A 26,322-nucleotide genomic window follows, 5' to 3' on the forward strand; every position below is an offset into this window, starting at 1 on the left:
CAGAAAACATTATTATGACGACCGCAGGATTAAAAATTAACTGCATATCCAAGTGTATAACATAATTACCCTCTATATAGAATTAAACAGTCAAATCATTATTAAGCCATCAATTACCTGTAGTGTAAAATCGCGATGAAATAAGAAATTCAAATATTGGTGGAACAGATAATCCTCTTTGATTTGTATTCATCAATGAATGTTGAAACATAACGAGGATATCTAATACGGTCTGTTTATTAAATCTGTACCTTCATATGAATTTATTATCTATATCTAATAATACGCTAAGGAACATGAACAGGTTTAGATACTCTCAATATTCTCGGAAAATTCAACAATTTTCCAAATATCAGCCATTTTCCTTATGTCCACGAACGAAAGTCAAAGTCAAAATCTAGATTTTCGGCGACTTCAAAGTAAAGTCACGATTGAAGTTTACTTTCGTCAAAGTGTCGACTGTGAATAGGAAAATGGTGACTTTGTACTTTCCAAAGTCAACTTTGGTCCAAAGTCTTGTCTATGAATACGATCCTGAAAGCAGTGAGCAAATACGGCCATGAGAAACAGTCTACCGCAAGATGAACATATGTTTATTTTATTGGGTTATTTAGGACGCTGCATCAACATCTAGGTTATTTAGCGTCTGAATGATATGAAGGTGATAATGCCGGTGAAATGAGTCCGGGGTCCCGCACCGAAAGTTACCCAGCATTTGCTCGTATTGGGTTGAGGGAAAACCCCGGAAAAAACCTCAACCAGGTAACTTGCCCCGACCGGGATTCGAACCCGGGCCACCTGGTTTCGCAGCCAGACGCGCTGACCGTTACTCCACAGGTGTGGACAAGATGAACATATGTTTAAGTAGGAAAAATGGCCCATTAAATTATACACGATAAAATGCTACCTGAGCTGCATACAGAGTCCTTGTTTTACAAGCTGTTTGACACAGCATGCGCCGGTTACTAGGTTACGTCCGAAGAGAGCTTGCTTATTATCTGGTGATTGGATGGTCACCTAGGTAAGATATATACATGGTGGTCATACAGCCACACTAGGCACCTCAGACCAGACATTTCGCACTTGTTTGTTTTTTTAGTGAGTTATTTACGACGCTGTATCAACATCTAGCCTATGGATATCTAGTATCTGAATGATATGGTGATAATACCAGCGATTTGAGTTGGGTGAATAATTTTAAGAAGTTTTAGTGCGAGTGCGGTGAATAATATTTAAATGTCATTTTCTTTTAATTCCATATAATTTTTCCATTAGTTTAAAGGCATTTTAATGATCATTTTAAGTAGATTTTTATCAACATCCACCCCCTAGTAATAAATAATATTAATGTATAATACAGCAATAATATTAATAAATATACAGCACACTTTTTTAAATATTACTCGATTTTGGAAGTTCTTATTAACGATTTCGTACGGTCAAACAATAGTACATTATGCAACGAGCCTATAATGATAGTAATTAAGAAGCGAATATGGATGTTTATGAAACGAGCGCAAGCGAGTTTCATAATTTTCATACGAGCTTCTTAATTACCATTATAGGCGGTTTCATACGACTTTTTATGCTCGACCATATTTCTAACTTGAAATTACCGGTATTCAGATGTATACATTTTATTTGTATCTGACAAGATCGGAAGTGACCTTGTTCTAGGTCGTGAATTGTGAGATGTGCGCAGACGCGAAAGTATTGATTTTTTCCAAGGAACAATAATGTCATTGACCTTGATGTAATCCCGTTAAACTTGATATAACCTTGATTATTGAATTCGACATTGAAAAACGAGATGACAAATAGAATTTATTTGAATATTATTTACAATTAACGCTAATTATTATAGTAACAGAACATAACCTTCTGCGACAGTATTGGATTTCCAGCTTCCGTGACTTTTCGCTAATTCTCTTTCCATTGCATATCCGAGAATAATCGATACTTGCGGTTTTATAACGGTACAAAGCTGACCTGTCATTGGCTGAACACCTGTAAGCTGACTTGTTATTGGCTGAACACCTGTACTTTAATGAGTAGGTGTACTTTAATGACATGCATTAAAGGACTGCTACCAGGTGTATAATTACTACATTTCGGTATGGTCGAGCATAAAATAAATTTTTAGGTTAGGTCTCATAAATCGTAAATTATTTACTCAAACACATGATTTTTATTCACTATTATTTTAAAGGCTTACTTTACACACTGATAACAGTGGGTAAAATACAACTTAACGCACTATCGAAAAAAAAAGTCTAATTCACTGCTGTGAATAAAGTCACTGTTTAGGTTCCTAACGACGCGCAACGGTGAAATGACAGCCAATTTAGATACTAGTCATGGATAAAATACATTATTATTGTTATCGTTATTGCTGGAATTACCTGTAGGTCTAAGTATAAAGAGACGACATCTCGGATGGCTGGATGGTTTTTTTTTCAGCTGGATGTGGCGCCATGCACATAACGTCCTAAAATATAAAATCAAATGAGAATGTATCCACTTACTTAATAAGTATAGACTGTGCATTCCATTTGATCAGCGTTGTAGTAGAAGTATAACCTGACGGTACTTTGTATTGTATATATTTGTATAGTTTTGGCCGATGAAATTTATATGCTTTAAATTGAATAGTAATCTGTATAGTTCTACTGATAAATTGTTTGTGTTTGTAATTTGAAGTAGTTTGCATGATATGTAATATCAATTTCTGTATATCACAACTGATTGAATTGTTTACGCCTTAAATTTAATTAACTTACTTGTTTTGTACTATGCATATAGCTCAACTGATGAATGATCGTTTGCGTTTGTAAATTTAATAATCTGATTGGCTATGTATTGTATATTTTTAGTAGAGCCATCGATGTAGCTCAGTCGGCAGACTCGCTGGGCTGCTGATCCGTAGCTGCGTTCGGGCTTGGGCTGGATCCCCCTTTGGTCTCATTGAACGGTTTCTTCCGAGGTTTTCCACAGCCGTGGGACTGAAGCCGGATGGTCTATGGCGAGTCCTCGGCATCAACCCCTTTGATTTGATTACCTGGTTGGTTTTTTCCGGGGTTTTCCCCAACCAGAAGGCAAATGCCGGGTAATCTTTTGGCGAATCCTCGGACCTCACTTCATCTCACTACATCTCGCCAAAATATTGTAAAAAATTGCACAAAATTGTAAAAATTGTAGAAAATTATTAAATTGTAAACATTTTAATTGTAATATTGTAAAATTTTGACTTGTTCCACATCTTAAAGCTTCATTGCTCATGTAAGATCTATGGAATAAAATAAATTAATGAATGAATGAACCATAAATGAAGTAATGAATTTCTTTAACTAAAGAATAGATTGCGGATGGCATCGACTCAACCCTTGTAAGGGGCAATACTCCAACTTTTATTACGTCGAATGCTGCGCAGAAAAAGGTTCCACTTAACAGTAACTCGGAGAAAATTTAGAGAAAAGAAAGATAAGGAAAGTGGAAAGAGAATGAATATCAGCATGCGTATTTGTTTCTGACATTATTTTTCCGTTCGTCACTGATATTTCTTGGTCTTGTACGAGGAAATTACAACTGTGCACTCTACGGGGCGCACTTCCTAGAACACACCAGCGCGGAAAGCTCGAAATGAACAAACTAAGAAAGGGCAGACGTACAGACGATGTCATTTGCAGCATGCTTGCATACTCTCGGCTCTCCTAACGCCTTTCAACAACAGTGTTGCCAACCTTAGCATAATGTCATGCTACACATTGCAGAATTGTTGTCTCGTAGCTGATAGTACACCGTGATTCAAAAAGGATGGTGCAAAAGTAAAGAATGTAAGAAAGCACCACATAGAACTGAATTGCGCGCTGGGTGACATAATTCGAAACTAGTGGTTATTTATGTCCTAGGAAATGTCCCTTCGTCCACAGACTTCGTCAGTGCCTTTTATTTTTCTTATTAGGAGGAAGGGAAATCCCACCCAATACGACCTGAGGTCTATTGCATACCCCCCTATATGGGATGAGTTGCATGCCCACCGATCCTCTACGCGCATCGACCTACAGTACAGCCGGTCGTTCTCCGGCCCTGACGTTTCTCGTGAACGAGGGAGACAGTGTTGCCGATACGTATAGACAGAATGAAAACTGTCACGCGCTGACCGGGCGATTTTGTGGCTCGGAATAAAAACTAATTCGGACGCGTAGGCTTGCCTATAAATCATTTTACATATAACTTAGATCACATCCTTCGTTAATGTACACAGCTAGCGTAGATCACAAAAAAAAAAAACTAATGCGAACGCGTATGTAAATCATTTTACACAAACGTAGATCGCATCTTTCGTTAATTACACAGCTAAATAATTATAACAGAATAAAAATTAATGCGAACTCGTATGTAAATTATACATAGGCCTACAGTATACTGAGTGTTCAGTTCAAAGTGTGTCATGGCTCGCTGTATGCCGTCATGTGGCTAGCCGATGAGCCTAGAGAATTCAATCTTCCTACACTTCCGCAGAGGTGTATTACATATGTGTCAGAGAAGTTGCCTAGCAAGTACGGCGTTCATTCTGAAGAGTACTTACTGATATGTACGGTAACGCCGGTAGTGGCAGGAATGTGAACTGTTTGGAAACACGTACTGAGGTGAGTTTTTTTCTTACTGTCGGGATATGGGGAGAGGGTTAAGACGATTACTTACGCATTTGTTGACATTAACTTCGACGGTCAACATGGACACGGAGCATTTGATTTGTATTGTGGAATGTTGCCGTACGCAACCGATTACAACAAATACCCTGCGTACAACTTGGCCGCGCAAAACACAGCTCGAAAGAGGTTATGGTAGCACACAGACAGTACAGGCCGCCATCTGTTGCTACGACGTTCAAGTTATACCGTACACGTTCTCAAGTTCAGATTGAACGCTTTGATTAATAGGCAACTTCTCTGACATAAAAGCTGAAACTCGCTTCAAATCGCTGACTCACAACAGTGACGTCATGACACACTTTGAAATGAACACCCAGTATTACCACAGACTATGGGAATATCTTTATAATGAAAGTGTATCAAATGAAATAAACTCCACTTTCCTTAGAACCTGTTAGTACTCAACTGGAAAGACGTCACACTTTTAACGGTTGTTTTTCCCACCTTCAAAGCGTCACAAACTCTATCTACCACTTTCGTAACAGGGAGAAGAGGTTCTCCATTGTCTTGCTCCTTCCCAAAATATTCACGCAATCTGTATACAAATTCATGACTTTAGCTCTTAAAAGAGCCGATTTTTTCCTTCTTTGATTCTGACGACCACTGGCCCTATTACTATATCAGTACTGTCATTGCAAGTTATCTTGAACCTTACATCCCCTAAGTCTGTCTTTGGAACTGCTCGGTACGGCATGTACTCATCAACGTAACGGCACGGCAAGGATGCCCCTCCCTCGGGTAACGTGACTCTTTTCAGAAAACGTTGGTTCTTTTACCTTACGGCTCTCTACTGTAAAAGAACTTGGTTCAATACAGACATCATCTTCTCTCGATACTCCGGTTTTGAGAGGAGAACATAGTTTCGTAGCAAGCTTTAATTAACCTGTAATGAGTAAGTATTTAAATATAATCGTGTGTACACTCCTCTCTCATCCGTGCTGGGGACCGGCAATGGAGAAGTTACTACAGCTACTTCTGTACATTATATAGGCCTGCATGACTTACACCTTCAGCTAATATGTACATATTCTTATAACAATGTTTTACAGGCTTATTATTTGAATTTACATTAATTTACAATTATACACAATCCATATCCCTATCATTGCAGCCATCATCGCTTGTTCCAAAATTAATTATTTCGTCAATGGCATCATCCATTCGGAATTATCTTCTTAATCGTAGACTATGTACTACTTTCTGAACACGATAGAATTCTTCGATTGTATCCCGAATAAAGTGTTGATCGAAGTCGTCCACTTCAACTTTACACAAGTCCTAATTCTGGAATGAAATAATATGTTTAGTAGAACTATAAGAAAATAATAACTTACAATAGTAATTCATTATGTCGTTCACAGTACACACACTATTGTACATAACTATTATAGCAATAATTTCTAAACATTACATAACTATTCTTTCCCGAGTAGTGTGAGGTTCATTCGGTTGTAATTCAATATTATTCTTAATTCTCTTCACGGAACTAATACTTTTGCCAGAGTATTTAGCCGCTCTCTCATATTCCTTAGCAAGAGGTTCCAGCAAATATTTGTTTAATTTTTCCTCCTCGCAACGCTTAATTTTATTATATTTGCGATAATTTCTCTTTCTCGGCTATGGATAACAGCGTTACTTATTCTCCGCGATGGTGTGATTTCACCATAATTACTATCCTGTGGTTGCTGCTCCATGGTAACACTACTGGTACGCAGTGAAGGAAATAGCTCTATGTTTCTTGACAAGAGATTATGCTGCGGAGCATGCGCAAACAACTCAGTTGGCTCCACCCGCGTTACGCGCTTCCTTCCCTCTGCCCCTCTGTCCCCGCTCAGAAGGTTCAAGATAACTTGCATTAACAATAATAATGTTTACAGGCACCGTAAATCGCTCAAGCACAAAACAACACAGCTACTTCGTCTGTACTATAACACAAAGAACTAACGACTGGTTCGCTACGTGCTTCGCATAAAAAAGAAGTGGCAACATCGCGCTACATACATCAGACGCTCATAGCTGGTTGGTTCTAGCAGACAACTTTCACCTCTAGTGCCCGCCTCTCTCCCAGTATTGCAAACTGCGATTGAATTAATCTTCGCATATCAGAACTCAAGTCTTGTAATAGCAAATTACAATAGAATTAAAAACATTACTTTAAACCGAACCAGAGTGTTTTAAGATTAAAATTTAGCAGTGGAATTTCACAGTGGAATTTCGAGGTTCTTTTCACAACTTCAAAACGCCACAGGTTGGCAATGCTGGTCACTATCTTTCTCTCTCGTTCTCTCTTCTCTTCCCAAGCGAAATGTCAGAGCCGGAGACTGGCCGGCTGTAGTTTAACCACTTGATCCCTTAACGACCGGTCCCTACAGCCAACAGAGCCCATGTATTCCACTCCTGCTTCGGCAACCCCCCCAACGCTCCCTTAACGGTCCGAGGCGGAAGTCCTCCCCCGAGAAGGTCTGCCCCGGGTTCCGTTGCAGAAGCTATCCATCATCGTATGAATATGATCCACGGAGACCGGTCGAGAGAGCCAGCAGCTTCGGAGAGCCGCCTGTAGAACGATCTGAAAACCAGAAGTAACGGGATGATGAATGAAAGGATGATAGGGGAGGAAAGAAAGTGGCGAAGATGAGTGATATCGCCTGATAAAGTTACCTGATATTCATCCATAGGAGTGAGGGGAAAACCCCGAAAAAACCTCACCCAGGCAACTCGTCCCGACCGGAGATCGAACCCGGACCCGCTGGGTTCGGAGCTAAACTCGCTAACCCTCAGCCAGGAAATGTAATCTTCTCCCTTCAATACAATACTATAACGCCCAATTGTATAAAACTCCCTGACTAAAGATCAACTTTGATCGAAGATCGAAAAGTGAGCCGAGTTCAGACACTTCTTCTATTGTATAAAACTTTTCTGCGATCAAATTACCTTGGTTCAAATGCAATCTAAGTTCACGTGAAAAGGATTTGGCAACATCGCATAAACAGGTGAAATACGTGATGCGCGGACAGGTTTGTTCAGTGTTGCCAATCTAGCGACTTTAACTCTTTTTCAACAACAATTTCTTTTAACTTTTATATTGCTTAAATAGGGATTTAGTGACCTTTTTAGCACCCCATAGTGACAAAATTTAATCTTTCTTTGTTGATAATGAGAAATCTAGCGACTTTACAACTATTTTTGGCGACTTTCCGTACACTCTGTTGGAGACACTGGTTTTTTGTGCAATGTAAATAATGGCGGACAATAAGAAGAAGGTTGACTGTTCTCCGAGTTGTTAACATGTTATGGTGTTTGATACTGCTAAACATAATAAAGCTTTATAAAACGACAATTTTCGTTTAGTAATACAGTTAATTGAACATTTATGAATGTACCTATCATATCCATTAATAATTAATGGTTGTTATAAACATAATATAATTATAGGTTATGTTATTTGGTACGGCTGAACACGATATAGACTTATAAAATATAAGATTGTTTGTGTATTAAGGCAAGAAACTGAAAGAAATATATATAAATGTACCTATCATATCTATTAATATTAATAATAATGGATATTTTATTTGCACAATCTGTCACTCGTATATTTCAAACAGAAAAGAAATAACTGAACTTGGATCATCTAACTTAATCGGAGAAATTTCTTCAGTCAAAGTTGACTTTAGTTTGAGACAAATTAATCTCAGATTAGACTTTATACAACACAAAATTCCAAGTTCAGCTGAAACAAGGATCAATTTAACCTCTGATCTAAGATTAAATGGTTTATACAATCGGGCCTAAGTAATTTAGAAAAGATAGATTGTTCAGTGATCTAATTTTTCTGTTTTGTGTTGTTAATTAATGAATTGTATTCTGTGATATATCATATCCTTGTGATGATAAATATCTGGGGGGAAAAGTGCCACATGATTAATCAATAAACAAATAAATAATTAAATGGTTAAATGAAAAATGTATAAGCAGATAAATAAACAGATAAATCAATTACTTAATCAAACTAGGACATACATAACTAAACGAACAAATTCATAAATATAAATAAATTAAATGAATAAATAATCATATAAAGTTGTAAATTAATAGTTTAACCAAATAAAAATTGATAATAAAGAAACTAAATAAAATAAGAACTCGGTAAAATTGTGGTCTGCCTGAGACTGAAATGAGCGGGGTTGGGGCTCATTAAAAAAAAAAAAAACCACAACGGTGGACTTTCGTCAGTGCCTTACCGAATTAAAATGCTCTATCTTACAAAGGGGTACAGTAATACAGAATGATTCAGTGGTATATTCTACTTTTTAGTTAGCAATGACCTACAACTCTACGTCCACAGATGGATTAAATTTAAATGTAGCTTTCATTGAAATTACGCACGAAATGCTAAAAAGGGACCACTTTATAATTACGCTTACTAAGTACTTACCATACAATAAAGTTTTTTTCTATCAGAAACGCATTGGCAAAAGCAGAGTTATTTAATTCTTTACAAGCAAAGTGGCTTGCATTAATGATTTACGATAGGTATTTGCGTTAGGAAGTGTGGTGTGTAGACGTCACAGTGTCCTCGTTAAGGCTACGACCGCACCGGAGGTGGCTTTGTTACCGTCTGGTGGTTGGGTACTCGCCTGGATGTGTAACCCAATATTATAGTGGGGTTCACGTAATATCATTTCCTAAAAAACTGATACCACCGTCTTTTCTATGTTGCCAAATGTTAACCACATATCACTAAAGCAGATAAAATCACAATGCTACGCACTGAAATAGGGGCCTAATAATAATAATAATAATAATAATAATAATAATAATAATAATAATAATAATAATAATAATCATTCACTCATCAATTAATCCATCCATCCACCCCCATCTATTTATTTACTTACACACTTGTTTATTTATTTATTTACTTACTTACATACTTATTTACTTATTTATTTATTTACTTACTTACATATTTATTTATTTATTTACTTACTTACATATTTATTTATTTATTTACTTACATACTTATTTATTTATTTACTTACATATTTATTTATTTACTTACATACTTATTTATTTATTTACTTATATATTTATTTATTTACTTACATACTTATTTATTTATTTACTTATATATATTTATTTATTTACTTATATATATTTATTTATTTACTTACATACTTATTTATTTACTTACATATTTATTTATTTATTTACTTACATATTTATTTATTTATTTACTTATTTATTTCTTTACTTACATACTTATTTATTTATTTACTTACATATTTATTTATTTACTTACATACTTATTTATTTATTTACTTACATATTTATTTATTTACTTACTTACATATTTATTTATTTATTTACTTATATACTTATTTATTTACTTATATACTTATTTATTTATTTACATACTTATTTATTTATTTACTTACATACTTATTCATTTACTGACATATTTATTTATTTATTTATTTATTTATTTACTTATTTATTTATTCATTTATTTATTTACTTACATATTTATTTATTTACTTACTTACATACTTATTTATTTGTTTACTTATTTATTTACTTACTTACATACTTATTTATTTATTTACTTATATATTTATTTATTTATTTATTTACTTACATACTTATTTATTTATTTACTTACATATTTATTTATTTACTTACATATTTATTTATTTACTTACATATTTATTTATTTACTTACATATTTATTTATTTACTTATTTATTTACTTACATACTTATTTATTTCTTTACTTACATACTTATTTATTTATTTACTTACATATTTATTTATTTATTTATTTACTTACATATTTATTTATTTATTTATTTACTTACATATTTATTTATTTATTTATTTACTTACATATTTATTTATTTACTTACACATTTATTTATTTACTTACATACTTATTTATTTATTTACTTACATACTTACTTATTTATTTACTTACATATTTATTTATTTACTTATATACTTATTTATTTATTTATTTACATATTTATTTATTTATTTACTTACATACTTATTTATTTATTTATTTACTTACATATTTATTTATTTACTTACTTACATATTTATTTATTTACTTACTTACATATTCATTTATTTATTTATTTACTTATATACTTATTTATTTATTTACTTATATACTTATTTATTTATTTACATACTTATTTATTTATTTACTTACTTACATACTTATTTATTTGTTTACTTATTTATTTATTTACTTACTTACATATTTATTTATTCATTTATTTATTTACTTACATATTTATTTATTTACTTACTTACATACTTATTTATTTGTTTACTTATTTATTTACTTACTTACATATTTATTTATTCATTTATTTATTTACTTACATATTTATTTATTTATTTATTTACTTACATATTTATTTATTTACTTACATATTTATTTATTTACTTACATATTTATTTATTTATTTACATACTTATTCATTTATTTATTTATTTACTTGCTTACATACTTATTTATGTATTTATTTATTTACTTACAGACTTATTTATTTATTTATTTACTTACATATTTATTTATTTACTTACATATTTATTTATTTACTTACATATTTATTTATTTACTTACATATTTATTTATTTACATATTTATTTATTTATTTACTTACATATTTATTTATTTATTTATTTATTTACTTACATATTTATTTATTTACTTACATATTTATTTATTTACTTACATATTTATTTATTTACTTACATATTTATTTATTTACTTACATATTCATTTATTTACTTACATATTCATTTATTTACTTACATATGCATTTATTTACTTACATATTCATTTATTTACTTACATATTCATTTATTTACTTACATATTCATTTATTTACTTACATATTCATTTATTTACTTACATATTCATTTATTTACTTACATATTCATTTATTTACTTACATATTCATTTATTTACTTACATATTCATTTATTTACTTACATATTCATTTATTTACTTACACATTTATTTATTTACTTACACATTTATTTATTTACTTACACATTTATTTATTTACTTACATATTTATTTATTTACTTACATATTTATTTATTTACTTACATATTTATTTATTTACTTACATATTTATTTATTTACTTACATATTTATTTATTTACTTACATATTTATTTATTTACTTACATATTTATTTATTTATTTACTTACATACTTATTCATTTACTGACATATTTATTTATTTATTTACTTATTTATTTATTCCGTAATCCGTGGCGCTACAGCTCGTGAAGAGCCTAGACCGACCAGCCGGCTGGTAGCCTCACGCCGACATGCCGAGGCAGAGGTGAACGATCATCCAACCTGAATGGAAGTATCGTGTGGTTAGCACGATGATCCTCCCAGTCGTTATAGCTGGCTTTCGCAACAGGATTTTGCTACCTATCGTAGCTCCCCAAATGCATCACGATGCTGGGTGGGCACCGGTCCCATACACTCGCCGAAATTTCATTAGAAAACTTCTTCACCCATGAGGACTCGAACCAACGTGCATTCCGTCACGGGAGTCCTAGACAGGATGTCTTAGACCACAACGCCATGGCGCTGGACATTTACCTATTTATCTATTTCTCTGTCAGTCAGTCAGTCAGTCAGTCAGTCTGTCTGTCTGTCTGTCTGTCTGTCTGTCTGTCTGTCTGTCTGTCTATTTAAGGATGATAAAGTGCTCAGAACAGTTTCCACCTGGAAGAAAGCAAAACCAAAACTACTGCGACTCAGTCCATGTAAAACGTAGAAGATATTTGATCGAGGCAAGGTTCCTGCTTTCTTCCAGGTGGAAACTGTTCTGAGGATTTTATCATCCTTAACAGTCCGTGGCTCTCTATGAATCTTAAATCTGTAGACAACCAGCAGTGCATCGAGGACAACAGAATACTTGGTATACAAGGGAAAGGAGTACTTACCATATATAGGCTGCATAATTTTCACATCTTCTTCAGCGAGATCTGAGCAGACAAAATGTATACTAGATACTTACCTGAAACAAAAGAAAGAAAAGATTAGAAGAGTTACAAACATTGCATGGTGCATACAATGGCCGAAATATAATAAATAAGAAAACACAATAAGAACATTTCTTTCCCCTGAGGAATCGAAGTAGCGCGCATTTCGTAACTGTGCCCCGTCCCAGGAATCTGTAGAGTAGAAAGACGAAATAAGACCTCTGTGCAAGTGGTATGTGGGAGGGCTAGGGCCAATGACCGCTCCGGGGGGAGGCATTGGTTGAACGAAGCGACCACTCGCTTACAGGAAGAGGATCATTCCTATCTGAACACTCTACCACGAGCATCTTACTCCTTAGCGGACTCGAAGCTGATGCTGTCCGCAATACATTCCGGCACTGATATAGACTCCGCCCCCATATGCGCCAAGTCACTCTACAAGTCATAGAGTTCAGGCATGATGTCTTACACCAGGGATGTCAAAGCGCCTGCACTGCGTGCTTATACTGCAAGCAATACAAATCCAACAAGGTTAACTTTTTAGCAAGATAAAGTAGCGTACAATCAAAGCTCTAAAGGAAATTTGTGTGGATTCTTGAGTCGCTTTGACATCCCTGCCTTAGACCATTACACTACGGCACGGAACTTTCTGTATGTTTTGTATTTTTTTATCTGTCTATTGCAGGGAAAAGCCCCAAGTACAATAGACAGTCGAAAATTAAAGTTAGACCTACTTCGTTGTTATGGCTTCAAAATCCGCTAGCCTATATGCATTTAAACAGATTTTTCAGGAGAAAGAAACACACATTATCACTTTTAATTTATTTTGTTTTTAAAGATACTTTCTGTATAATTTCATCATTTTTCATGTCATATTTGAAATTGTACCGAAAGTAGTTTTGAAAATCAAGGGAATTAAAAGTGATAATGTTCTTTTTTTTTCTCTCTCCGAAAAAATCTGTTTCAATACACGTACCGGATTTTGGAGGTGCAGTGACGTCATGTCAAAAAAATAAAAATATTATATATATATATATATATATATATATATATATATATATACAGAATGGAAGTGAAATAACCCTGCAGATTTTCCGAGCGAATAACTCATGTTGTATGTAACGAAAAAGTGTAATACCATACCGGTGGAAAGTTCATAGTTTTCTCAGAATAATTTTTTTTCCCAAATGTTTAACACCTCTTATTCGATAACAATTGCGAGTAGGATCGTAATTTTTGTCCATATCGATAGGAAATCTAATAAAGAATCATTTATTCCTTTGGCGTATTTCAATAGCGTGGACGGTTTTCGTGTAAATTTAATTTTAAAACCACTAATTTGAAGCCACTGAACGATGCGAGCACATTGCAACGTCGTAGCGAGAGAGGGAGGCTCGCTTACAGAGATAGGCCTGAGTTCGTTGACATTTCATATCTTTATTACGAGAAGAAAGACGACTACGGTAGCGGCGATGTTGCCATACTGCTGAAAATTCGAACATAATTTTCTAATTAACAGTGCATCTAACTACGAAATGTAATACAGTATATACAGACTGTCCCAATTATCTTGTACACCTATTATAACTTTTTTTGTTTGGATAGGTATTGGAATTTTTGCTTTTGGGAATTATTAGTATTAGTATTAGTATTTATTTATTTAACCTGGTAGAGATAAGGCCGTCAGGCCTTCTCTGCCCCTCTACCAGGTTATGTTACAACGAGGGGCTAACATGAGTGTAGAGATTTAGTGCATGTAACTACATTATGGTACAAGATACACGTAACATCATCAATTTTTCTAATAGCATTACATACTTTAATCATGTTACATTGATTACACACATTAAGACGAGTTCAAAAATGCATCACAATATCACCTTCCCAATCAATAACAACAACAAAATGCAAAATGAATGCCATCAGAATGTGCCTTTGTTGTGGTGCCCTACTCATCTTGTACATTAACTTACACAAAACGAAAGACGACTGACGTCCGTACACGTCGTGTGTTGTGTGTTTGCTGTCTAACATGTAAACAAACCACAACTGTCGACGTCACAATCCACGTACAGTGGCCTGCACGTTCTCCGGACCTGTCGCCACTCGACTTCTTCCTATGAGGAATTGTAAAGGACAGTGTGTACCAGAACATTCTGACAAAACCAGACGACATGCAGCAACCCATTCGACAGGCTTGTGTGTTCATTTAGCCAGCAACATGCCGGGCAGCCATACGGTCTTTCGGGGAACGCCTTCAAATGTGCATTAATGTGAATGGTCACCATTTGGAACATCTTCTGTGATTCTCAAAGCATAACATTATCACATTGGAAGTACGGTTTTGTTTCGTTTTGTTGTTATTGATTAGGAAGGTGACATTGTTATACATTTTAGAACTCGTCTTAACATGTGTAATCAATGTAACATGATTAAAGTACGTAGCGCTATTTGAAAAATTGATGACGTCACGTGTATCTTGTACCATAATGTAGTTACATGCACCAAATCTCCACACTCATGTTAGCCCCTCGTTCTAACATAACGCTCAAAAACAAAAATTGCAATACCTATCCAAATAAAAAAGTTATAACAAGTGCACAAGATAAATGGGACATCCTGTATGTATGTATGTATGTATGTATGTATGTATGTATGTATGTATGTATGTATGTATGTATGTATGTATGTATATGTATGTATGTATGTATATAACCTAATAATGATACCAACAAAGCACCACGTATGAGGCAACTAGACCAGGAGATATTGGGGTAGAATGGCCACTTCCTTTCCCCGTCCCTTCCACACATCGCCGATTGGCTACATATTAGGCTAATTAGACTTTAGATGCATACAAACAATTATTGTTCTCCCTCTGATACATATCATTAAGTGAGACGTATTGCCTGATAATAGATGTAGTCTAAATATCAGCCAGAACCTCAATCAGAAGGAAAAGACACAGATATAAATATTAATGAAAATAACAACAACAAAAAAATCAAGAAGAGAACTAAATGCAGATATAAATACAAAATGTAAAATCTAAAATTGAAACTTAAAAAGTAACAATAAACAATATTATTTTAAAAAACTACCTCCAGTATTTTATTAAGAAAAACTTTATATTTCAAGCAAGAAATGCTGAAATCTAGATCCTAAACTAAACCTGCAGGATCTCAATGGGATCCGAATAGAAAAGACATTTTTCTGCACTTTTCTGACGCGCTGCGTATTCTCTGAGGTCACGTATTCTCCGCCCCCGTACAGCACTTTATCATCTTTCACAAGCTGTAATGATTCCAAGAGCAAAGAAAGACGAGAGAACAAACACAGAGTTTTTGATAATTGTGAAGTATGAGGGTCATGGAATTTATCTTGCAACGGCGAAATGCACTACGCAACACGGAGCTGTGTTGCGGGTGTGTATCATGGTCAGGCTAAAGACAAATGGAGACAAACCGTGACAGCTCTGTGTACTCCCTGCTGCGACGCGCCTGCTAGATATAAATGTATTCAGATTTATTCTCCGAACGCCAAGACGTTGTTCTCGGCCTATGCTGGAATTGCTGCGTGGACGCTATGACGTCCTTGAGAATCAAATATGCGAAAACGAACAGTCACTTCTCTATGAATTCATGGAACACTAGTGAAAGTCAGAAATTAAGAGTCAATGAGGACTTTACCGCAATGAATTGAAAAAGCTTCAGACAGAAACTGGCCTGTATGGTCTCTACTGTACGTTCACTGACACACATTTTAATAATTAATCGAACTAGTTTCTTGGAAATAGCAAATTCAATAAGAATATTACATAAAACTTCTCTTTTAATCGAGCCATATGCTTTTTTCAAATCTATGAATAACTGATGTATTGTGCATTATACTCACATTCTTTCTCCAAAATCTGTCGAATAGAAAAAAATCTGATCAATAGTCGATCTATTACGTCTAAAACCACATTGAATATAATAATAATAATAATAATAATAATAATAATAATAATAATAATAATAATAATAATAATAATAATTCCTAGATTTACAATACCATGTGTAGATGGCGCAGTTTGTATTCTTTTGTCGTACATACGTGTACAACATATACATAAGTGCAGTCGGTCAGTTAGTTTCTGACAAGAAAAATATTTCGCGAAGGGACGTTATTTTGGATAGGAAAGTAGCTGAAATTGTGAACGATTCCGACTATGATATGCAGTAAGAAAATATTGACATCTGAGACAAGGTAATTTGCAAAACTGAACGTATATCTACAGGATATTTCCGAGGTGATGTTACAAACTTTTAGGGATGATGGGGAAGGGCACAGTATCAATTTGAGATAAGGAACCTTGGTCCGGAAATGACCGAGTAGAAAGTTATAAGCAAAAATAGTTGTGTGGAAATGGAGTTGTAATTTGGCAACATGTGCCCTCCTTCCTTTAACCTTTGATATGGGCCGGATGTCTCCTACGTGGGTACTTGCCCCGATAAAATCTGTGAGGTTGTCTATTGTTCCCATTGGCTCATCCGTATTCGAAAATCTGGTCTGCTTATTCCGCTCTCGTGTACTCCTCCATTTCACTAGGACTGATCGACTGGACACTGCAACTTTTACACATACACTGCTGTCTACAGACGTGCATATCAGGACCGACCATGTCCGTTACACATTACGCTATCTCCATTGCTTTAGTGTAGTTTCCTGTCCCCATCCCTCAGACAGCGCATTGAATGGAATACTGTAAGTAGACAACGTAAACAACATCGGATGATACAGTATGTGTAAGATGTACAGATGTACATAAATAAGGTGTAAAGAGAAATAAAATTATTTCATTTCCACACAAATATTTTTGGTTGTAACTTTCGACTCGGTCATTTCCGGACCAGGGTTGCTTATCTCAAATTGATACATGAGCCCTTCGCCACCATCCCTGAAAGTTTGTAACACAACCTCGGAAACACCCTGTATAAAACTTCTCTTTTAACCGAGCCATATGCCTTTTTAAAATCTATGAATAACTGATGTACTATGCCTTATACTCCCATTTTTTCTCCAAAATCTGTCGAATACGAAAAATCTTATAAATAGTCGATCTATTACGCCTAAAACCACACTGAATAATAATAATAATAATAATAATAATAATAATAATAATAATAATAATAATTCCTAGATCTACAATACCATGCGTAGATGGCGCAGTTTCTATTCTCTTGTCATGCATAAGTGTACAATACAAATAAGAGTGCAATCAGTTTCTGACAAGGAAAATATTTCGCGAAGGAACGTTATTATGGATAGGAAAGTACCTGAAATTGTGAACGATTCTGACTATGATATGCAATAAGAAAATATTGACATTTGAGACAAGGTAATTTGCAAAACTGAATGTATATCTATAACACTCAAAGAAGAAAGGACTGCAGCAGAAATAATAGCTTCAAAAATATACAGCTACTGTGTGTGCTGTCTAAAGCTTGATACAGGCATTTGTATAGTTAACTGTTTCGAGAAATATCACACCCATGAAAGGTAATATTAACAGATTGACTTCTATTTGTGTGCCTGACAGCCATCAATTTTATATCTTGTACAGTATATATCTCGCATTTGTACCGTCAACATTGCGAATAGAACTATCTACTTCATATTTACACGACATCCAGAAAGTATTGTATTTGACATAACAGAATAAAGCCCTTCAGGAAAAAATTCACAATTCATTATCTTGTGCAAGCATGTGTTTAAAAGCCAACATAACTTGTTCAGGTACTAGTACAGCTTACAGCAGTAAAGTTTTCGGAAATATTCAACACTTTTTCCCTCCATTACTGTATCTTGTACAATAATGAAAATTGGTATGTGTAAAACACTGCCCTTCTGCTATATGAAAAAAAAAATACTTTTACGATTTCAAAATATATATACTTACTTACTTACTGGCTTTTAAGGATCCCGGAGGTTCATTGCCGCCCTCACATAAGCCCGTCATTGGTCCCTATCCTGAGCAAGATTAATCCAGTCTCAATCATCATATCCCACCTCCCTCAAATCCATTTTAATATTATCTTCCTATCTACGTCTCGGCCTCCCTAAAGGTCTCCTTCCCTCCGGCATCCCAACTAACCCTCTATATGCATTTCTGGATTCGCCCATACGTGCTACATGCCCTGCCCATCTCAAACGTCTGGATTTAATGTTCTTAATTATGTCAGGTGAAGAATACAATGCGTGCAGTTCTGTGTTGTGTGACTTTCTCCATTCTCCTGTAACTTCATCCCTCTTAGCCCCAAATATTTTTCTAAGAACCTTATTCTCAAACAGCCTTAATCTCTGTTCCTCTCTCAAAGTGAGAGTCCAAGTTTCACATCCATACAGAACAACCGGTAATATAACTGTTTTATAAATTCTAACTTTTAGATTTTTCGACAGCAGACTGGATGATACAAGTTTCTCAACCGAATGATAACAGGCATTTCTCATATGTATTCTGTGTTTAATTTCCTCCCGAGTATAATTTATATTTGTTACTGTTGCTCCCAGATATTTGAATTTTTCCACCTCTTCAAAAGATGAATTTCCAATTTTTATATTTCCATTTCGTACAATATTCTCTTCACGAGACATAATCATATACTTTGTCTTTTCGGGATTTACTTCCAGACCTATCTCTTTACTTGCTTCCAGTAAAATTCCCGTGTTTTCCCTAATCGTTTGTGTATTTTCTCCTAACATATTCACGTCATCCGCATAGACAAGCAGCTGATGTAACCCGTTCAATTCCAAACCCTCTCTGTTATCCTGGGCTTTCCTAATGGCATACTCTAGAGGAAAGTTAAAAAGTAAAGGTGATAGTGCATCTCCTTGCTTTAGCCCACAGTGAATTGGAAACGCATCTGACAGAAACTGACCTATACGAACTCAAAAAAAAAAAAATATATATATATATACATATATATATATTTTTTTTTTTCAAAATTCAAATTGATGGCAGTTTACTGTGCAGTGATGAAGCGTTTCCCTCATAACTCATAATCTTGTCAACTTTTTCATATTCTCTCTCGTTTATTTTCTTGCTACATTCCTTAATAAACAATTTTTTGTGTTAGAAGAAAATATTAATATTTTACCATTTTTTTAAATGAATTTATTTTTTATCAGACAATCTGTAAAAGGCAGAGAAGTGATATTGCATCATATTGTAGATATGACATGCATAAATATACAAAAAAATTTCATTATTGAATGTTGGAATAGTTTTTGAGTTATGTGGGAAACGCTTCATCACTGCACAGTGAACTGAATTTTGAACAAAAAAAAAAAAAAAAAAAAAAAAAAAATTTAAATAATTTTTTTTTAATCGTAGAAAATATTTTTTTTTCATATAGCAGAAGGCCAGTGTTTTACACATACTAATTTTCATTATTGTACAAGATACAGTGATGGAGGAAAAAAATGTTGAATATTTCCGAAATTTTACTGCTGTAAACTGTACCTAATCCCTTAAAATGATGGCATGTACAATTTCATATGACTATATGCCTATTATTACTGAGTAATGTTAGATCTCGAATTTTTAGGCCCCTAAACACTACATTTAGGTACCTAAACAAGCTCTTTAATGTTATCAAAGTAGGCAATAAAAATACAATTTTAGACAACAAAAAATAATATTTTTGCACCTAAAATGTGTTTCTATCAGCTCAAGCTATAGCAACTAGTATAAAAATAAAATTAATTACTCAATATTAAGTATTACGATATACCTACAGTGACAAAAACAGTAAAAAAAATTGGAGTTAGCAATTTCATTTTGTTATATCTTAAATTATGAATAAGCTTACGTAACTATTAATGAATTCATCGGCCTTAATGCTCTATAGCTCCTGATACATAAGTGTTTATACTTTAATTAATTAATTAATTAATTTACCAACGAATTCTGTGGTGTGCTCAGAACATGATAACTCCAAAAAATGGCCTATATAAAGACAATTCTCTTTCGTTTGGTATAGCCGTGATATCTTCATCTAATCTTATGTTATGTTCATTCACATTTGTATGTGAACTAGAATTATGATTTGTATAGGAAAAGTGAAAATAAAAAATGCTTGCATCTCAAAACAGGTTTCTGGATTTATCATGTTTTGACCAAACATCACAGAATTTACAATTAAGAAATTATTCATTACCTGTGATTGAGGTTCTGGCTGATATGTACATATATTATCAGGCAGTACATCTCACTTGACGATGTGTCAGAGGAAGAATAATAATTGTGTGTGCACATCTGAAGTCTATTTAGTGTAATATGTTACTAGTCAGCGATGTATGCAATGGAGAGGGAAATAAACTGACCACCCCACCTCATTATCCCCTTGCTTAGTTGCCTTATAAGTGATGCCATATTGGTGTCACGTATAAGATTCAAACCTGTATTCGGACATTTTATGTATTTATTTTGCTAATAATTGTAACATAAAATATAATATAAGCAGAAAAAAACTTTAGCTCACACCTGAAAGAGTAGAACTCGTGCTCAGGGGCGGATTCCTGAATTGAAATTAAGAACTATATAATACAATTTGTTTTATGTCTACTACACAATAAGAATATATAATTAGAAATACCGAAAACATAAATTCCAACTATTTATTTACTTATTTATTTACATTTAAATTTTTCATTATTTATAAAATCCATACATAACTTTAAATGTAATACTAGAACTATAAGAATTGATAAGATTATAATATTTAAATATAATTTGTTATATATTCTTGGGCATAAATTACTATTATGATTAAATACTGTAGCAGTGTTGCATTTTGGTTCAAACAATCTTAAAGAATGTATACCTATTGTTTCAAAACTATGAGAATACAATTCAAAATTATTTCGATTTTTATGTATGGATTTTATTAATACAATATAATAAATTTATCTTATTTTAAGAACACTGAAGTCAAAAAACAACTTTTGAGATGGAAAATCAATAAGTTTATGAAGACATATTTTACTTATTTTCTTCTGTAATAAATAAAGTGGATTAAAATTGGTTTTAAATAAGCTACCCCATCTTATAATTCTTGACTAAACATCGTACAGTTTATGTGATATTCTGGAATTATTAATTTATGTTGCTGAGTGAAGATTTTTTGACTAAATTAAATACAAGCACTAAATATTAAAACAATCTCATCAAATAGACAACTTATGATAATTTCTCACTGTGTAGCTGACTATACTTGACATGTCGCCTTTCGTCCCTCGTATCTCAGAGAATGGGTGCGAGTTCACGTACGTTCGTCTCCCATTAATCATGCACGGTGTAGGTTATTGAATCCGTGTGGGACGTAAACTCCCTTCCCTAGCATACATCACAATAAAGTGTGTATTGACGTCACAATCATAAAATATTGCGAGGTGACAATAAGTTTCATAGATGTTTGCCTTTCCGCTAGAAGAAGATACAGCGACAATGGATGACATAGGTGGCGACTTTTTCAAACTACTCGTATAATAAAAAAAAGCGAGTGCCTCTATTTCCTAGTCAATATTCATGTACTGGTAATAAAGACGTGACAAGGACGCTTGCGTTGCAGTCATTAAATGTTAGACGACTTACATTTGCTAATTACACTACTTGTATCTTGCATCTGTTTTATCCAGGGGCGGTTATTCAGGTGAAGTAGGTGAAGTACCACTTCACCTATTTACATGTAAAATACAATTTTATCTCTTCGTAATAATTAATTCTAGTTATTACCGGTACCGTATTTCTAAAATAAAAAAAAAGTTTTCTTTTCAGTAATTATGAATAGTGTTTAGTTGTATAAATAGTACCTGTAACCATCCCCTGAATAGAATAATGTCAACAGTTACGAGCGCCGAGCGGTGTCTATTGGAACTTACAATACTGTAGCTAGGTGAAATTATTTGGGCTCCCATTCTCATACAGCACTTGGTTTCCATGGTAACGTGACGTCACGCACTAAAGAAAGATTGTATGAGTGAAGTGCGTTTCTGAGTCTTTCAGTTACTGAGAACTGTCAGGTTTGTTGTAGTTGGAGTAACCAGTTTGCAAATCTAACGGTACTAACAATAGAGAAGAGTTGAAGCTGGTCTCCAAGGCCGGGGGCTATTATTTAAGGGCTGTGAAATTTTACAGTACTATGTACTACCCGACTCGAGAATAGTATCCTCATTCCTTGTGTCCAACCAGCCACCCCTGCAACGGTAAATTACCTGACTATGTTATTTTATCAGGATTACACCCCACATAGCTTTCGATAGAGATATACTCTCCACCCTCAGTTAAACTCACGCATTTTATGAAGACATTATCGCCAGGTTTGCGGCTTTAAAAGATAGAAGGATACACTTGGTATGCAAGAAATTGGTGAGTCCTGAAATAAATTAATTTTCCTGTTTGCATGTGTTCTAGAACTAGTAAAATTGTGCTTATTTTACGAATTGTAGGTCTACTCATTGTATTGGTAAAACTGTTCATGCATTTGTGTATGTGAAAGCACTTCACCTATTTTTTTACGACGAGCCGCTACTGGTTTTATCTCTTTTTTCATGTTATATGCAATTCTATGATTTTTTACAAATATCTGTACTGTCTATTGTAATTGGGACTTTGCCCTGTTACATAAATAAATAAATGAATAAAAGAATGAATGAATGAATAAATGAATGAATAAATAAATAAATAAATTGAATAAAATGAATGAATGAATAAATGAATGAGTGAATAAATTAATGAATAAATAAATGAATGAATGAATAAATAAATGAATGAATAAATAAATAAGTAATTAAGTAAATAAGTAAACAAATAAATGAATGAATAAATGAATGAATAAATGAATGAATGAATAAATGAATGAATCAATCAATGAATGAATGAATCAATGAAAGAATAAATTAATGAATCAATCAATGAATGAATAAATGAATGAATGAATCAATGAATGAATGAATCAATGAATAAATGAATCAATGAATAAATGAATCAATGAATGAATAAATGAATGAATAAATGAATGAATGAATGAATGAATGAATAAATGAATGAATGAATGAATAAATGAATGAATGAATAAATTAATGAATCAATGAATGAATGAATCAATCAATCAATGCATGAATGAATAAATGAATCAATGAATAAATGAATCAATGAATGAATGAATAAATTAATGAATCAATTAATGAATGAATCAATCAATGAATGAATCAATCAATGAATGAGTGAATGAATGAATAAATAAATAAATACATAATGAGAATACTGAATACGCAATACATGTGTAGCTATTGAGGCTGGAAACAAGGGAGGGAAGGAAACAATTTGATCAAACGGAAAATTTTCCGGAATTAAGTCAAATATATTAATTCTAGAATTAAAGATATTGCGTGTTGTTTGTAATTCACAAAACTAAACTTCATCATCTTGAGTGCTTCTTGAATGATTTTATTTGGATGAATATGGTCTATATACACATTTAATATATTCAGAGCGACCCATATTTATGTCCAACTATTTATTACATTGTAGTAGCGAAACCAATCCGCTTAAGTGACCCATTCCACCGCTAAAATGTACCGTGTTCCATACCATTAACAGCACAAAAGAAGCTGTCATTTTATTTTACTTTACTGTGTTCTCAGTACGGTCCGAAACATTTAATGTAATCAGAAAAATGTAGTGTAAATCTTAAAACATTACCTATGGCTACAAGACTGTCTGTGTACGATCGAACACGAATTGCTGCTCGAATGGAGGTGTGGCAGTTCCCAATTTTGGTGCAGAGATAGTGGAGAATGGTGAATGGAAGAAATGCGAAGCTGGACTACAAGACCATCAAGAGACTTCACGCCAACTTGATTCGCACTGGCTCAGTTACGCAACAGAAGGGTGCTGGCCGGCCGAAAACAGTGATCACTAGGGAGCGGATGCTGATGAAAAGTCATCTTCTTATTTTTCACATTAGGATGATGCCTATTAATATAGAAATACTTTCTATGTTAATATCAACGTAAACAATTGTTTATTGAATTTTTTTGCTTTTTTTGACGTTTTTGAACTAACAGGTTATTTTTATTTTTTTTTCGGCATTTTTTGGTCATTTTTAATACTTTGAAGAACCTTTAGATCATTGGAAATGCATTATACTTTCTTCTTTGCCGATAGATCTGTTAAATCATTTTCTAAGCAAATAGGTCAGTAGTAATTACCTACTGAATAAGTGAATAACAGTGAAGTTTGAGTTCTATAGTTTGGAACAGACTCTAAAGTCCATCCCTCATTCCACTGAAGGCTTCACTTCACACAATGGAAGTAAAATAAAATGCTTGACAACAGCTTAGTTTAAGTGAGGGCTTTGACCGACCACCCCTGATTCAAGCACAATGTAAACCCTCATTAAAAATCTATAGTTTTTCCTTAAAACCTTCATTTTGTTGCATGTTCTTTTCCTTTATCTTAGCTAAATTCCAGGAAGTTGCTCCTCTCTCCGAGATTTGCAGGGCAGTCATTGAAACAAGGTGACTAATTTTTAAGATGTTGTGGTGCGAATACGGTGAATAATATTTAAATGTCATTTTCTTTTAATTTTATGTCATTTTCCCATTAGTTTAAGGCCATTTTAATGATCATTTTAAGTAGATTTTTAGGTCACCAACATCTGCCCCCCAGTGATCACAGAGGAGGCCAAAGCAGCCGCTACTGAGGCCTTTCAGAAAAGTCCTAAGAAATCCATTCGAGAGTACCAGCGGAATCTGGTGTATCCTATGTGTCCGTGCAGCGGTTGCTAACGGAAATGAATTGGCGGCCATGGAATCCAACTTTGTGCAAGCTCTTGTCATGTGAGGACTGTGATATCAAAATGGAGTTTGCGGAGTCTCTACTAGCATGGATTCAAGAGGAACCTAACTTTTTGCGACACATTCTATGGTCAGACGAGAGGAGTGTGGCCGGTTGCCAAATGAAATGCTTGTGAGAGCAGTACGGAACGTTCAGCCACGTCTGGAAAAATGTGCAGCAAATGCTGGTGCTTACATCGAATTTTAATATTGGTGGAATTTTGAACACTCCTAATGACTGGACTATTAGTTCATGCTACTTTGATCCTGTCATGTTAATTCATTTACTTGTGATAAACGAACAAAAAATTGGACATAAATTTGGGTCGCCCTGTATATATTAAATGTAAATACGTCTTTAAGTTCGGTCCAGTACTACGGTGCCATCCCAGAAAGTTTACCGACACATTTTGCAGACGACTTTGCCGCGCCTATAATTTCTAAACTACATGAAACATTCCAATGGAGTAACGGCGATCGACAGAAGAAGGATCGATGTATGCAACGTGACCTGGAGTTGGAGTGACATCATCTAGCGATACGAAGGAGGGGACAAGTTGAGGCACGAACTGGCAGGTAGTGAGGCAGCCGAGGCAGTGTAACTCGAGAATGCAAAACGAAAGAACGTTCGCAGTGTTGTCAAACGATTCGTAACGAACCAGACTACAACCCAAATTCAGCAATAATCATCAGTTGACAATATT

At 34.0% G+C, this 26,322-nt stretch overlaps 1 protein-coding gene across 7 annotated transcripts in view; it reads right to left on the reverse strand.

The window, feature by feature from the left end:
* kmr (kramer) overlaps positions 1-26,322 on the reverse strand; it is a 1,522,801-nt gene that overhangs the window by 1,415,352 nt on the left and 81,127 nt on the right. The window lies entirely within an intron of this gene.

Source organism: Periplaneta americana, chromosome 4 (assembly GCF_040183065.1).
Source record: "Periplaneta americana isolate PAMFEO1 chromosome 4, P.americana_PAMFEO1_priV1, whole genome shotgun sequence".
NCBI classification, from domain to species: Eukaryota; Metazoa; Arthropoda; class Insecta; order Blattodea; family Blattidae; genus Periplaneta; species Periplaneta americana.